This window comes from Crinia signifera, chromosome 4, assembly GCF_055691185.1.
Source record: "Crinia signifera chromosome 4, ASM5569118v1, whole genome shotgun sequence".
Classification (NCBI taxonomy): Eukaryota; Metazoa; Chordata; class Amphibia; order Anura; family Myobatrachidae; genus Crinia; species Crinia signifera.
The window spans coordinates 293,561,848-293,576,967 of record NC_139220.1 but is presented as its reverse complement, the minus strand read 5'-3'; the positions used below and the strand labels follow the sequence as shown (position 1 = coordinate 293,576,967).

The window sequence follows — 15,120 nt, the reverse complement described above, 5'->3', positions numbered from 1 at the left end:
GTTGAGGGGAGACACAAGATGCCCAAAGTGTGCAATGGAGGAAGCAGGATTCCTGCATCTGCTCTGGGAATGCCCGGGGATAAATGCGTTCTGGAAGGCAGTATGGGAGGATATTAAAGACACAGTCCCGTTACTAGCCGAATTTGGACCTAGAGCTTGCATTCTTTGTATAGAAATAGAAGGTGACATCTCACCATTATTAAATCAATATGTGCTAAGTCTGGTTACTATGGCAAAGGTGGTGATAGCACGGTTGTGGTTCTCCCCTAGGCTGCCTGAAATTACGAAATGGAGAGCACTTGTGGGGGAATTGATTAAACATGAGAGATATATGTACAATGTAAGAAATAGCATAAGTAAATTTCACAGCAAATGGGATAGATGGTACAACTCCCCCAATGTCAGATCAAATGAGGAGTTATCCCTAATTGAGGTAATATAGAGATTTATATATGACAACTAAAGACACGACACAGGGGGATATCGAATATATATGTGCACGAATATAAATATACACTGATATATATCGAAATCCGAATTAAGCTATATATTTCTAAAAAATACACTGGTTCATATAATTAAAAAAAAAAAAAATATATATACATCATCAAAGCACAGTCACTTTAATAATATGTCACTTAAAATGTAAAAATAGGGATTTTGTAATAATGAAGAAATGAATAAATGAAGGTACGTGTAAAGCACACAAAAGCACTAAAAAATCTATGAAAATATATAAGGAACTAAGTAGAACCTCGATATACTCTGTGTAAACATATGGTACTGTAATTAAATCTCCAAGACAATCAACAGTATGTGGGAAAAAAAAAAAAATAGCAATAATAACAGTTTGTATGTATATGATGACCTGTATGTATATGTATGTTATGTATTGTAAGTTGTTAGTAATGTATTTATGTATGTAGGTCCCTGTCTTTTTTTTATATTGTCTGTAAATGTTTATAAAAGGAAATAAAGAGTATTGAATTTATTAAAAATAACAAAATTGTCTTGCAATGTTAACAGGAAACTAGCCCTGGAGCAAGTGCATAGGTAACTCTTTCAAATTCATTCTGTACAGTATATACTTAAAAGAACTCTAAAATCCCAAAATAGGTTCAAAAACAGATAGGACACTAAACTTACCATATGTCACCTGGGCCAGTGGCGCAACGGATAACGCGTCTGACTACGGATCAGAAGATTGTTGATTCGATTCCTACCTGGCTCGTCTTCGTTGCCGTGATCGTATAGTGGTTAGTACTCTGCGTTGTGGCCGCAGCAACCCCAGTTTGAATCAGGGTCACGGCATTTAGTGTTTTTTTTCTTGCTCAAAAGTCGCTTTCTTACTTCAAGGTTTGGACAATTTTAGAAATTAAGCAGATTCTTTGAATGCCCTTGCACAATTTGTCTTTAATGCTTTTTGTGAAGCTATCTTTACATGCTTTGATTTATTTGTCTGTGAAACATTCTTTTGAAAGAATTCAAATTTGACATCAATTCCTGAATTCTGGAAATTTAAATCTTGAGGCTTTGTCTTAGCAAGTTCATCAAACACTGAAAAGATGTTTTTGCAGTAATAAGAAAATTGTCTTGCAATGTTAACAGGAAACTAGCCCTGGAGCAAGTGCATAGGTAACTCTTTCAAATTCATTCTGTACAGTATATACTTAAATGAACTCTAAAATCCAAAACTGGGCTCAAAAACAGATAGGACACTAAACTTACAGTATGTCACCTGGGCCAGTGGCGCAACGGACAACGCGTCTGACTACGGATCAGAAGATTGTAGGTTCGATTCCTACCTGGCTTGTCTTTGTTGCCGTGATCATATAGTGGTTAGTACTCTGCATTGCGGCCGCAGCAACCCCGGTTTGAATCCGGGTCACGGCATTTAGTGTTTTTTTTCTTGCTCAAAAGTCGCTTTCTTACTTCAAGGTTTGGACAATTTTAGAAATTAAGCAGATTCTTTGAATGCACTTGCACAATTTGTCTTTAATGCTTTTTGTGAAGCTATCTTTACATGCTTTGATTTATTTGTCTGTGAAACATTCTTTTGAAAGAATTCAAATTTGACATCAATTCCTGAATTCTGGAAATTAAAATCTTGAGGCTTTGTCTTAGCAAGTTCATCACACACTGAAAAGATGTTTTTGAAGTAATAACAAAATTGTCTTGCAATGTTAACAGGAAACTAGCCCTGGAGCAAGTGCATAGGTAACTCTTTCAAATTCATTCTGTACATATATACTTAAAAGAACTCTAAAATCCAAAAATAGGTTCAAAAACAGATAGGACACTAAACTTACCATATGTCACCTGGGCCAGTGGCGCAACGGATAACGCGTCTGACTACGGATCAGAAGATTGTAGGTTCGATTCCTACCTGGCTTGTTTTCGTAGCCGTGATCGTATAGTGGTTAGTACTCTGCATTGTGGCCGCAGCAACCCCGGTTCGAATCCGGGTCACGGCATTTAGTGTTTTTTTTCTTGCTCAAAAGTCGCTTTCTTACTTCAAGGTTTGGACAATTTTAGAAATTAAGCAGATTCTTTGAATGCCCTTGCAAAATTTGTCTTTAATGCTTTTTGTGAAGCTATCTTTACATGCTTTGATTTATTTGTCTGTGAAACATTCTTTTGAAAGAATTCAAATTTGACATCAATTCCTGAATTCTCTAAATTAAAATCTTGAGGCTTTGTCTTAGCAAGTTCATCACACACTGAAAAGATGTTTTTGCAGTAAAAAGAAAATTGTCTTGCAATGTTAACAGGAAACTAGCCCTGGAGCAAGTGCATAGGTACCTCTTTCAAATTCATTCTGTACAGTATATACTTTAAAGAACTCTAAAATCCAAAACTGGGCTCAAAAACAGATAGGACACTAAACTTACAGTATGTCACCTGGGCCAGTGGCGCAACGGATAACGCGTCTGACTACGGATCAGACGATTGTAGGTTCGATTCCTACCTGGCTTGTCTTCGTTGCCGTGATCGTATAGTGGTTAGTACTCTGCGTTGCGGCCGCAGCAACCCCTGTTTGAATCCGGGTCACGGCATTTAGTGTTTTTTTTCTTGCTCAAAAGTCGCTTTCTTACTTCAAGGTTTGGACAATTTTAGAAATTAAGCAGATTCTTTGAATGCCCTTGCACAATTTGTCTTTAATGCTTTTTGTGAAGCTATCTTTACATGCTTTGATTTATTTGTCTGTGAAACATTCTTTTGAAAGAATTCAAATTTGACATCAATTCCTGAATTCTGGAAATTAAAATCTTGAGGCTTTGTCTTAGCAAGTTCATCAAACACTGAAAAGATGTTTTTGCAGTAATAAGAAAATTGTCTTGCAATGTTAACAGGAAACTAGCCCTGGAGCAAGTGCATAGGTAACTCTTTCAAATTCATTCTGTACAGTATATACTTAAATGAACTCTAAAATCCAAAACTGGGCTCAAAAACAGATAGGACACTAAACTTGCAGTATGTCACCTGGGCCAGTGGCGCAACGGATAACGCTTTTGACTACGGATCAGAAGATTGTAGGTTCGATTCCTACCTGGCTCGTCTTCGTTGCCGTGATCGTATAGTGGTTAGTACTCTGCGTTGTGGCCGCAGCAACCCCGGTTTGAATCAGGGTCACGGCATTTAGTGTTTTTTTTCTTGCTCAAAAGTCGCTTTCTTACTTCAAGGTTTGGACAATTTTAGAAATTAAGCAGATTCTTTGAATGCATTTGCACAATTTGTCTTTAATGCTTTTTGTGAAGCTATCTTTACATGCTTTGATTTATTTGTCTGTGAAACATTCTTTTGAAAGAATTCAAATTTGACATCAATTACTGAATTCTGGAAATTAAAATCTTGAGGCTTTGTCTTAGCAAGTTCATCACACACTGAAAAGATGTTTTTGCAGTAATAAGAAAATTGTCTTGCAATGTTAACAGGAAACTAGCCCTGGAGCAAGTGCATAGGTAACTCTTTCAAATTCATTCTGTACAGTATATACTTTAAAGAACTCTAAAATCCAAAACTGGGCTCAAAAACAGATAGGACACTAAACTTACATTAAGTCACCTGGGCCAGTGGTGCAACGGATAACGCGTCTAACTACGGATCAGACGATTGTAGGTTCGATTCCTACCTGGCTTGTCTTCGTTGCCGTGATCATATAGTGGTTAGTACTCTGAGTTGCGGCCGCAGCAACCCCGGTTTGAATCCGGGTCATGGCATTTAGTGTTTTTTTTCTTGCTCAAAAGTCGCTTTCTTACTTCAAGGTTTGGACAATTTTAGAAATTAAGCAGATTCTTTGAATGCACTTGCACAATTTGTCTTTAATGCTTTTTGTGAAGCTATCTTTACATGCTTTGATTTATTTGTCTGTGAAACATTCTTTTGAAAGAATTCAAATTTGACATCAATTCCTGAATTCTGGAAATTAAAATCTTGAGGCTTTGTCTTAGCAAGTTCATCACACACTGAAAAGATGTTTTTGAAGTAATAACAAAATTGTCTTGCAATGTTAACAGGAAACTAGCCCTGGAGCAAGTGCATAGGTAACTCTTTCAAATTCATTCTGTACAGTATATACTTAAATGAACTCTAAAATCCAAAACTGGGCTCAAAAACAGATAGGACACTAAACTTACAGTATGTCACCTGTGCCAGTGGCGCAACGGATAACGCTTTTGACTACGGATCAGAAGATTGTAGGTTCGATTCCTACCTGGCTCGTCTTCGTTGCCGTGATCGTATAGTGGTTAGTACTCTGCGTTGTGGCCGCAGCAACCCCGGTTTGAATCAGGGTCACGGCATTTAGTGTTTTTTTTCTTGCTCAAAAGTCGCTTTCTTACTTCAAGGTTTGGACAATTTTAGAAATTAAGCAGATTCTTTGAATGCCCTTGCACAATTTGTCTTTAATGCTTTTTGTGAAGCTATCTTTACATGCTTTGATTTATTTGTCTGTGAAACATTCTTTTGAAAGAATTCAAATTTGACATCAATTCCTGAATTCTGGAAATTTAAATCTTGAGGCTTTGTCTTAGCAAGTTCATCAAACACTGAAAAGATGTTTTTGCAGTAATAAGAAAATTGTCTTGCAATGTTAACAGGAAACTAGCCCTGGAGCAAGTGCATAGGTAACTCTTTCAAATTCATTCTGTACAGTATATACTTAAATGAACTCTAAAATCCAAAACTGGGCTCAAAAACAGATAGGACACTAAACTTGCGGTATGTCACCTGGGCCAGTGGCGCAACGGATAACGCTTTTGACTACGGATCAGAAGATTGTAGGTTCGATTCCTATCTGGCTCGTCTTCGTTGCCGTGATCGTATAGTGGTTAGTACTCTGCGTTGTGGCCGCAGCAACCCCGGTTTGAATCAGGGTCACGGCATTTAGTGTTTTTTTTCTTGCTCAAAAGTCGCTTTCTTACTTCAAGGTTTGGACAATTTTAGAAATTAAGCAGATTCTTTGAATGCACTTGCACAATTTGTCTTTAATGCTTTTTGTGAAGCTATCTTTACATGCTTTGATTTATTTGTCTGTGAAACATTCTTTTGAAAGAATTCAAATTTGACATCAATTACTGAATTCTGGAAATTAAAATCTTGAGGCTTTGTCTTAGCAAGTTCATCACACACTGAAAAGATGTTTTTGCAGTAATAAGAAAAACGGATAACGCGTCTGACTACGGATCAGAAGATTGTAGGTTCGATTCCTACCTGGCTTGTTTTCGTAGCCGTGATCGTATAGTGGTTAGTACTCTGCATTGTGGCCGCAGCAACCCCGGTTCGAATCCGGGTCACGGCATTTAGTGTTTTTTTTCTTGCTCAAAAGTCGCTTTCTTACTTCAATTTTTGGACAATTTTAGAAATTAAGCAGATTCTTTGAATGCCCTTGCAAAATTTGTCTTTAATGCTTTTTGTGAAGCTATCTTTACATGCTTTGATTTATTTGTCTGTGAAACATTCTTTTGAAAGAATTCAAATTTGACATCAATTCCTGAATTCTGGAAATTTAAATCTTGAGGCTTTGTCTTAGCAAGTTCATCAAACACTGAAAAGATGTTTTTGCAGTAATAAGAAAATTGTCTTGCAATGTTAACAGGAAACTAGCCCTGGAGCAAGTGCATAGGTAACTCTTTCAAATTCATTCTGTACAGTATATACTTAAATGAACTCTAAAATCCAAAACTGGGCTCAAAAACAGATAGGACACTAAACTTACAGTATGTCACCTGGGCCAGTGGCGCAACGGATAACGCTTTTGACTACGGATCAGAAGATTGTAGGTTCGATTCCTACCTGGCTCGTCTTCGTTGCCGTGATCGTATAGTGGTTAGTACTCTGCGTTGTGGCCGCAGCAACCCCGGTTTGAATCAGGGTCACGGCATTTAGTGTTTTTTTTCTTGCTCAAAAGTCGCTTTCTTACTTCAAGGTTTGGACAATTTTAGAAATTAAGCAGATTCTTTGAATGCACTTGCACAATTTGTCTTTAATGCTTTTTGTGAAGCTATCTTTACATGCTTTGATTTATTTGTCTGTGAAACATTCTTTTGAAAGAATTCAAATTTGACATCAATTACTGAATTCTGGAAATTAAAATCTTGAGGCTTTGTCTTAGCAAGTTCATCACACACTGAAAAGATGTTTTTGCAGTAATAAGAAAATTGTCTTGCAATGTTAACAGGAAACTAGCCCTGGAGCAAGTGCATAGGTAACTCTTTCAAATTCATTCTGTACAGTATATACTTTAAAGAACTCTAAAATCCAAAACTGGGCTCAAAAACAGATAGGACACTAAACTTACATTAAGTCACCTGGGCCAGTGGCGCAACGGATAACGCGTCTAACTACGGATCAGACGATTGTAGGTTCGATTCCTACCTGGCTTGTCTTCGTTGCCGTGATCATTTAGTGTTTTTTTTTCTTGCTCATAAGTCGCTTTCTTACTTAAAGGTTTGGACAATTGTAGAAATTAAGCAGATTCTTTGAATGCCCTTGCACAATTTGTCTTTAATGCTTTTTGTGAAGCTATCTTTACATGCTTTGATTTATTTGTCTTTGAAACATTCTTTTGAAAGAATTCAAATTTGACATCAATTACTGAATTCTGGAAATTAAAATCTTGAGGCTTTGTCTTAGCAAGTTCATCACACACTGAAAAGATGTTTTTGCAGTAATAAGAAAATTGTCTTGCAATGTTAACAGGAAACTAGCCCTGGAGCAAGTGCATAGGTAACTCTTTCAAATTCATTCTGTACAGTATATACTAAAAAGAACTCTAAAATCCAAAACTAGATTCAAAAACAGATAGGACACTAAACTTACTGTATGTAACCTGGGCCAGTGGCGCAACGGATAACGCGTCTGATTACGGATCAGAAGATTGTAGCTTCGATTCCTACCTTGCTCGTCTTCGTTGCCGTGATCGTATAGTGGTTAGTACTCTGCGTTGTGGCCGCAGCAACCCCGGTGGCATTTAGTGTTTTTTTTCTTGCTCAAAAGTCGCTTTCTTACTTCAAGGTTTGGACAATTTTAGAAATTAAGCAGATTCTTTGAATGCACTTGCACAATTTGTCTTTAATGCTTTTTGTGAAGCTATCTTTACATGCTTTGATTTATTTGTCTGTGAAACATTCTTTTGAAAGAATTCAAATTTGACATCAATTACTGAATTCTGGAAATTAAAATCTTGAGGCTTTGTCTTAGCAAGTTCATCACACACTGAAAAGATGTTTTTGCAGTAATAAGAAAATTGTCTTGCAATGTTAACAGGAAACTAGCCCTGGAGCAAGTGCATAGGTAACTCTTTCAAATTCATTCTGTACAGTATATACTTAAAAGAACTCTAAAATCCAAAACTAGGTTCAAAAACAGATAGGACACTAAACTTACTGTATGTAACCTGGGCCAGTGGCGCAACGGATAACGCGTCTGACTACGGATCAGAAGATTGTAGCTTCGATTCCTACCTTGCTCGTCTTCGTTGCCGTGATCGTATAGTGGTTAGTACTCTGCGTTGTGGCCACAGCAACCCCGGTTCGAATCCGGGTCACGGCATTTAGTGTTTTTTTTCTTGCTCATAAGTCGCTTTCTTACTTAAAGGTTTGGACAATTGTAGAAATTAAGCAGATTCTTTGAATGCCCTTGCACAATTTGTCTTTAATGCTTTTTGTGAAGCTATCTCTGCGTTGTGGCCGCAGCAACCCCGGTTCGAATCCGGGTCACGGCATTTAGTGTTTTTTTTCTTGCTCATAAGTCGCTTTCTTACTTAAAGGTTTGGACAATTTTAGAAATTAAGCAGATTCTTTGAATGTACTTGCACAATTTGTCTTTAATGCTTTTTGTGAAGCTATCTTTACATGCTTTGATTTATTTGTCTGTGAAACATTCTTTTGAAAGAATTCAAATTTGACATCAATTCCTGAATTCTGAAAATTAAAATCTTGAGGCTTTGTCTTAGCAAGTACATCACACACTGAAAAGATGTTTTTGCAGTAATAAGAAAATTGTCTTGCAATGTTAACAGGAAACTAGCCCTGGAGCAAGTGCATAGGTAACTCTTTCAAATTCATTCTGTACAGTATATACTTAAAAGAACTCTAAAATCCAAAACTGGGCTCAAAAACAGATAGGACACTAAACTTACGGTAGGTCACCTGTGCCAGTGGCGCAACAGATAACGCGTCTGACTACGGATAAGAAGATTGTAGGTTCGATTCCTACCTGGCTCGTCTTCGTTGCCGTGATCGTATAGTGGTTAGTACTCTGCGTTGTGACCGCAGCAACCCCGGTTCAAATCCGGAGCACGGCATTTAGTGTTTTTTTTCCTGCTGAAAGGTCGCTTTCTTACTTCAAGGTTTGGACAATTTTAGAAATTAAGCAGATTCTTTGAATGCACTTGCACAATTTGTCTTTAATGCTTTTTGTGAAGCTATCTTTACATGCTTTGATTTATTTGTCTGTGAAACATTCTTTTGAAAGAATTCAAATTTGACATCAATTCCTGAATTCTGGAAATTAAAATCTTGAGGCTTTGTCTTAGCAAGTTCATCACACACTGAAAAGATGTTTTTGCAGTAATAAGAAAATTGTCTTGCAATGTTAACAGGAAACTAGCCCTGGAGCAAGTGCATAGGTAACTCTTTCAAATTCATTCTGTACAGTATATACTTAAAAGAACTCTAAAATCCAAAACTGGGCTCAAAAACAGATAGGACACTAAACTTACCGTAGGTCACCTGTGCCAGTGGCGCAACAGATATCGCGTCTGACTACGGATCAGAAGATTGTAGGTTCGATTCCTACCTGGCTCGTCTTCGTTGCCGTGATCGTATAGTGGTTAATACTCTGTGTTGTGGCCTCAGCAACCCCGGTGGCATTTAGTGTTTTTTTTCTTGCTCAAAAGTCGCTTTCTTACTTCAAGGTTTGGACAATTTTAGAAATTAAGCAGATTCTTTGAATGCACTTGCACAATTTGTCTTTAATGCTTTTTGTGAAGCTATCTTTACATGCTTTGATTTATTTGTCTGTGAAACATTCTTTTGAAAGAATTCAAATTTGACATCAATTCCTGAATTCTGGAAATTAAAATCTTGAGGCTTTGTCTTAGCAAGTTCATCACACACTGAAAAGATGTTTTTGCAGTAATAAGAAAATTGTCTTGCAATGTTAACAGGAAACTAGCCCTGGAGCAAGTGCATAGGTAACTCTTTCAAATTCATTCTGTACAGTATATACTTAAAAGAACTCTAAAATCCAAAACTGGGCTCAAAAACAGATAGGACACTAAACTTACCCTAGGTCACCTGGGCCAGTGGTGCAACAGATAACGCGTCTGACTATGGATCAGAAGATTGTAGGTTCGATTCCTACCTGGCTCGTCTTCGTTGCCGTGATCGTATAATGGTTCGTACTCTGCGGTGTGGCCGCAGCAACCCCGGTTCGAATCCGTGTCACGGCATTTAGTGTTTTTTTTCTTGCTCAAAAGTCGCTTTCTTACTTCAAGGTTTGGACAATTTTAGAAATTAAGCAGATTCTTTGAATGCACTTGCACAATTTGTCTTTAATGCTTTTTGTGAAGCTATCTTTACATGCTTTGATTTATTTGTCTGTGAAACATTCTTTTGAAAGAATTCAAATTTGACATAAATTACTGAATTCTGGAAATTAAAATCTTGAGGCTTTGTCTTAGCAAGTTCATCACACACTGAAAAGATGTTTTTGCAGTAATAAGAAAATTGTCTTGCAATGTTAACAGGAAACTAGCCCTGGAGAAAGTGCATAGGTAACTCTTTCAAATTCATTCTGTACAGTATATACTTAAAAGAACTCTAAAATCCAAAACTAGGTTCAAAAACAGATAGGACACTAAACTTACCGTATGTCACCTGGGCCAGTGGCGCAACGGATAACGCGTCTGACTACGGATCAGAAGATTGTAGGTTCGATTCCTACGTGGCTCGTCTTCGTTGCCGTGATCGTATAGTGGTTAGTACTCTGCGTTGTGGCCGCAGCAACCCTGGTTCGAATCCGGGTCACGGCATTTAGTGTTTTTTTTCTTGCTCATAAGTCGCTTTCTTACTTAAATGTTTGGACAATTGTAGAAATTAAGCAGATTCTTTGAATGCCCTTGCACAATTTGTCTTTAATGCTTTTTGTGAAGCTATCTTTACATGCTTTGATTTATTTGTCTTTGAAACATTCTTTTGAAAGAATTCAAATTTGACATCAATTACTGAATTCTGGAAATTAAAATCTTGAGGCTTTGTCTTAGCAAGTTCAACACACACTGAAAAGATGTTTTTGCAGTAATAAGAAAATTGTATTGCAATGTTAACAGGAAACTAGCCCTGGAGCAAGTGCATAGGTAACTCTTTCAAATTCATTCTGTACAGTATATACTAAAAAGAACTCTAAAATCCAAAACTAGATTCAAAAACAGATAGGACACTAAACTTATCATATGTCACCTGGGCCAGTGGCGCAACGGATAACGCGTCTGACTACGGATCAGAAGATTGTAGATTTGAATCCTACCTGGCTCGTCTTCGTTGCCGTGATCGTACAGTGGTTAGTACTCTGCGTTGTTGCCGCAGCAACCCCGGTTCAAATCCGGGTCATGGCATTTTGTGTTTTTTTTCCTGCTTAAAGGTCGCTTTCTTACTTCAAGGTTTGGACAATTTTAGAAATTAAGCAGATTCTTTGAATGCACTTGCACAATTTGTCTTTAATGCTTTTTGTGAAGCTATCTTTACATGCTTTGATTTATTTGTCTGTGAAACATTCTTTTGAAAGAATTCAAATTTGACATCAATTACTGAATTCTGGAAATTAAAATCTTGAGGCTTTGTCTTAGCAAATTCATCACACACTGAAAAGATGTTTTTGCAGTAATAAGAAAATTGTCTTGCAATGTTAACAGGAAACTAGCCCTGGAGCAAGTGCATAGGTAACTCTTTCAAATTCATTCTGTACAGTATATACTAAAAAGAACTCTAAAATCCAAAACTAGATTCAAAAACAGATAGGACACTAAACTTACCGTATGTCACCTGGGCCAGTGGCGCAACAGATAACGCGTCTGACTATGGATCAGAAGATTGTAGGTTCGATTCCTACCTGGCTCGTCTTCGTTGCCGTGATCGTATAGTGGTTCGTACTCTGCGTTGTGGCCGCAGCAACCCCGGTTCGAATCCGTGTCACGGCATTTAGTGTTTTTTTTCTTGCTCAAAAGTCGCTTTCTTACTTCAAGGTTTGGACAATTTTAGAAATTAAGCAGATTCTTTGAATGCACTTGCACAATTTGTCTTTAATGCTTTTTGTGAAGCTATCTTTACATGCTTTGATTTATTTGTCTGTGAAACATTCTTTTGAAAGAATTCAAATTTGACATCAATTCCTGAATTCTGAAAATTAAAATCTTGAGGCTTTGTCTTAGCAAGTTCATCACACACTGAAAAGATGTTTTTGCAGTAATAAGAAAATTGTCTTGCAATGTTAACAGGAAACTAGCCCTGGAGAAAGTGCATAGGTAACTCTTTCAAATTCATTCTGTACAGTATATACTTAAAAGAACTCTAAAATCCAAAACTAGGTTCAAAAACAGATAGGACACTAAACTTACCGTATGTCACCTGGGCCAGTGGCGCAACGGATAACGCGTCTGACTACGGATCAGAAGATTGTAGGTTCGATTCCTACCTGGCTCGTCTTCGTTGCCGTGATCGTATAGTGGTTAGTACTCTGCGTTGTGGCCGCAGCAACCCTGGTTCGAATCCGGGTCACGGCATTTAGTGTTTTTTTTCTTGCTCATAAGTCGCTTTCTTACTTAAATGTTTGGACAATTGTAGAAATTAAGCAGATTCTTTGAATGCCCTTGCACAATTTGTCTTTAATGCTTTTTGTGAAGCTATCTTTACATGCTTTTATTTATTTGTCTTTGAAACATTCTTTTGAAAGAATTCAAATTTGACATCAATTACTGAATTCTGGAAATTAAAATCTTGAGGCTTTGTCTTAGCAAGTTCATCACACACTGAAAAGATGTTTTTGCAGTAATAAGAAAATTGTCTTGCAATGTTAACAGGAAACTAGCCCTGGAGCAAGTGCATAGGTAACTCTTTCAAATTCATTCTGTACAGTATATACTAAAAAGAACTCTAAAATCCAAAACTAGATTCAAAAACAGATAGGACACTAAACTTACCGTATGTCACCTGGGCCAGTGGCGCAACGGATAACGCGTCTGACTACGGATCAGAAGATTGTAGGTTCGATTCCTACCTGGCTCGTCTTTGTTGCCGTGATCGTATAGTGGTTAGTACTCTGCGTCGTGGCCGCAGCAACCCCGGTTCGAATCCGGGTCACGGCATTTTGTGTTTTTTTCCTGCTGAAAGGTCGCTTTCTTACTTCAAGGTTTGGACAATTTTAGAAATTAAGCAGATTCTTTGAATGCACTTGCACAATTTGTCTTTAATGCTTTTTGTGAAGCTATCTTTACATGCTTTGATTTATTTGTCTGTGAAACATTCTTTTGAAAGAATTCAAATTTGACATCAATTCCTGAATTCTGAAAATTAAAATCTTGAGGCTTTGTCTTAGCAAGTACATCACACACTGAAAAGATGTTTTTGCAGTAATAAGAAAATTGTCTTGCAATGTTAACAGGAAACTAGCCCTGGAGCAAGTGCATAGGTAACTCTTTCAAATTCATTCTGTACAGTATATACTTAAAAGAACTCTAAAATCCAAAACTGGGCTCAAAAACAGATAGGACACTAAACTTACGGTAGGTCACCTGGGTCAGTGGCGCAACAGATAACGCATCTGACTACAAATCAGAAGATTGTAGGTTCGATTCCTACCTGGCTCGTCTTCGTTGCCGTGATCGTATAGTGGTTAGTACTCTGCGTTGTGGCCGCAGCAACCCCGGTTCAAATCCGGGGCACGGCATTTAGTGTTTTTTTTTCCTGCTGAAAGGTCGCTTTCTTACTTCAAGGTTTGGACAATTGTAGAAATTAAGCAGATTCTTTGAATGCCCTTGCACAATTTGTCTTTAATGCTTTTTGTGAAGCTATCTTTACATGCTTTGATTTATTTGTCTTTGAAACATTCTTTTGAAAGAATTCAAATTTGACATCAATTACTGAATTCTGGAAATTAAAATCTTGAGGCTTTGTCTTAGCAAGTTCATCACACACTGAAAAGATGTTTTTGCAGTAATAAGAAAATTGTCTTGCAATGTTAACAGGAAACTAGCCCTGGAGCAAGTGCATAGGTAACTCTTTCAAATTCATTCTGTACAGTATATACTAAAAAGAACTCTAAAATCCAAAACTAGATTCAAAAACAGATAGGACACTAAACTTACCGTATGTCACCTGGGCCAGTGGCGCAACGGATAACGCGTCTGACTACGGATCAGAAGATTGTAGGTTCGATTCCTACCTGGCTCGTCTTTGTTGCCGTGATCGTATAGTGGTTAGTACTCTGCGTCGTGGCCGCAGCAACCCCGGTTCGAATCCGGGTCACGGCATTTTGTGTTTTTTTCCTGCTGAAAGGTCGCTTTCTTACTTCAAGGTTTGGACAATTTTAGAAATTAAGCAGATTCTTTGAATGCACTTGCACAATTTGTCTTTAATGCTTTTTGTGAAGCTATCTTTACATGCTTTGATTTATTTGTCTGTGAAACATTCTTTTGAAAGAATTCAAATTTGACATCAATTCCTGAATTCTGAAAATTAAAATCTTGAGGCTTTGTCTTAGCAAGTACATCACACACTGAAAAGATGTTTTTGCAGTAATAAGAAAATTGTCTTGCAATGTTAACAGGAAACTAGCCCTGGAGCAAGTGCATAGGTAACTCTTTCAAATTCATTCTGTACAGTATATACTTAAAAGAACTCTAAAATCCAAAACTGGGCTCAAAAACAGATAGGACACTAAACTTACGGTAGGTCACCTGGGTCAGTGGCGCAACAGATAACGCATCTGACTACAAATCAGAAGATTGTAGGTTCGATTCCTACCTGGCTCGTCTTCGTTGCCGTGATCGTATAGTGGTTAGTACTCTGCGTTGTGGCCGCAGCAACCCCGGTTCAAATCCGGGGCACGGCATTTAGTGTTTTTTTTTCCTGCTGAAAGGTCGCTTTCTTACTTCAAGGTTTGGACAATTTTAGAAATTAAGCAGATTCTTTGAATGCCCTTGCACAATTTGTCTTTAATGCTTTTTGTGAAGCTATCTTTACATGCTTTGATTTATTTGTCTTTGAAACATTCTTTTGAAAGAATTCAAATTTGACATCAATTACTGAATTCTGGAAATTAAAATCTTGAGGCTTTTTCTTAGCAAGTTCATCACACACTGAAAAGATGTTTTTGCAGTAATAAGAAAATTGTCTTGCAATGTTAACAGGAAACTAGCCCTGGAGCAAGTGCATAGGTAACTCTTTCAAATTCATTCTGTACAGTATATACTAAAAAGAACTCTAAAATCCAAAACTAGATTCAAAAACAGATAGGACACTAAACTTACCGAATGTCACCTGGGCCAGTGGCGCAACGGATAACGCGTCTGACTACGGATCAGAAGATTGTAGGTTCGATTCCTACCTGGCTCGTCTTCGT

General features: G+C 37.5%; 20 non-coding genes across 20 annotated transcripts; all 20 read left to right on the top strand.

Moving 5' to 3' along the window:
• Positions 1–1,740: 1,740 nt before the first annotated feature.
• TRNAR-ACG (transfer RNA arginine (anticodon ACG)) lies at positions 1,741–1,813 on the top strand. Its single transcript has one exon. It is a non-coding gene; the product is annotated as a tRNA-Arg (tRNA).
• Positions 1,814–2,321: 508 nt separating this feature from the next.
• TRNAR-ACG (transfer RNA arginine (anticodon ACG)) lies at positions 2,322–2,394 on the top strand. The gene has a single exon. It is a non-coding gene; the product is annotated as a tRNA-Arg (tRNA).
• Positions 2,395–2,903: 509 nt separating this feature from the next.
• TRNAR-ACG (transfer RNA arginine (anticodon ACG)) lies at positions 2,904–2,976 on the top strand. The gene has a single exon. It is a non-coding gene; the product is annotated as a tRNA-Arg (tRNA).
• A 509-nt stretch (positions 2,977–3,485) lies between these two features.
• On the top strand, positions 3,486–3,558 carry TRNAR-ACG (transfer RNA arginine (anticodon ACG)). Its single transcript has one exon. It is a non-coding gene; the product is annotated as a tRNA-Arg (tRNA).
• A 1,091-nt stretch (positions 3,559–4,649) lies between these two features.
• On the top strand, positions 4,650–4,722 carry TRNAR-ACG (transfer RNA arginine (anticodon ACG)). The gene has a single exon. It is a non-coding gene; the product is annotated as a tRNA-Arg (tRNA).
• Positions 4,723–5,231: 509 nt separating this feature from the next.
• On the top strand, positions 5,232–5,304 carry TRNAR-ACG (transfer RNA arginine (anticodon ACG)). The gene has a single exon. It is a non-coding gene; the product is annotated as a tRNA-Arg (tRNA).
• Positions 5,305–6,229: 925 nt separating this feature from the next.
• Positions 6,230–6,302, top strand: TRNAR-ACG (transfer RNA arginine (anticodon ACG)). The gene has a single exon. It is a non-coding gene; the product is annotated as a tRNA-Arg (tRNA).
• Positions 6,303–9,802: 3,500 nt separating this feature from the next.
• TRNAH-AUG (transfer RNA histidin (anticodon AUG)) lies at positions 9,803–9,875 on the top strand. The gene has a single exon. It is a non-coding gene; the product is annotated as a tRNA-His (tRNA).
• A 509-nt stretch (positions 9,876–10,384) lies between these two features.
• Positions 10,385–10,457, top strand: TRNAR-ACG (transfer RNA arginine (anticodon ACG)). The gene has a single exon. It is a non-coding gene; the product is annotated as a tRNA-Arg (tRNA).
• An 8-nt stretch (positions 10,458–10,465) lies between these two features.
• TRNAH-GUG (transfer RNA histidin (anticodon GUG)) lies at positions 10,466–10,537 on the top strand. The gene has a single exon. It is a non-coding gene; the product is annotated as a tRNA-His (tRNA).
• A 1,011-nt stretch (positions 10,538–11,548) lies between these two features.
• Positions 11,549–11,621, top strand: TRNAH-AUG (transfer RNA histidin (anticodon AUG)). Its single transcript has one exon. It is a non-coding gene; the product is annotated as a tRNA-His (tRNA).
• Positions 11,622–12,130: 509 nt separating this feature from the next.
• TRNAR-ACG (transfer RNA arginine (anticodon ACG)) lies at positions 12,131–12,203 on the top strand. The gene has a single exon. It is a non-coding gene; the product is annotated as a tRNA-Arg (tRNA).
• An 8-nt stretch (positions 12,204–12,211) lies between these two features.
• On the top strand, positions 12,212–12,283 carry TRNAH-GUG (transfer RNA histidin (anticodon GUG)). Its single transcript has one exon. It is a non-coding gene; the product is annotated as a tRNA-His (tRNA).
• Positions 12,284–12,712: 429 nt separating this feature from the next.
• Positions 12,713–12,785, top strand: TRNAR-ACG (transfer RNA arginine (anticodon ACG)). The gene has a single exon. It is a non-coding gene; the product is annotated as a tRNA-Arg (tRNA).
• An 8-nt stretch (positions 12,786–12,793) lies between these two features.
• Positions 12,794–12,865, top strand: TRNAH-GUG (transfer RNA histidin (anticodon GUG)). The gene has a single exon. It is a non-coding gene; the product is annotated as a tRNA-His (tRNA).
• A 428-nt stretch (positions 12,866–13,293) lies between these two features.
• TRNAC-ACA (transfer RNA cysteine (anticodon ACA)) lies at positions 13,294–13,366 on the top strand. The gene has a single exon. It is a non-coding gene; the product is annotated as a tRNA-Cys (tRNA).
• Positions 13,367–13,876: 510 nt separating this feature from the next.
• TRNAR-ACG (transfer RNA arginine (anticodon ACG)) lies at positions 13,877–13,949 on the top strand. Its single transcript has one exon. It is a non-coding gene; the product is annotated as a tRNA-Arg (tRNA).
• An 8-nt stretch (positions 13,950–13,957) lies between these two features.
• Positions 13,958–14,029, top strand: TRNAH-GUG (transfer RNA histidin (anticodon GUG)). The gene has a single exon. It is a non-coding gene; the product is annotated as a tRNA-His (tRNA).
• Positions 14,030–14,457: 428 nt separating this feature from the next.
• TRNAC-ACA (transfer RNA cysteine (anticodon ACA)) lies at positions 14,458–14,530 on the top strand. Its single transcript has one exon. It is a non-coding gene; the product is annotated as a tRNA-Cys (tRNA).
• A 510-nt stretch (positions 14,531–15,040) lies between these two features.
• On the top strand, positions 15,041–15,113 carry TRNAR-ACG (transfer RNA arginine (anticodon ACG)). Its single transcript has one exon. It is a non-coding gene; the product is annotated as a tRNA-Arg (tRNA).
• The last annotated feature ends 7 nt before the right edge of the window (positions 15,114–15,120 follow it).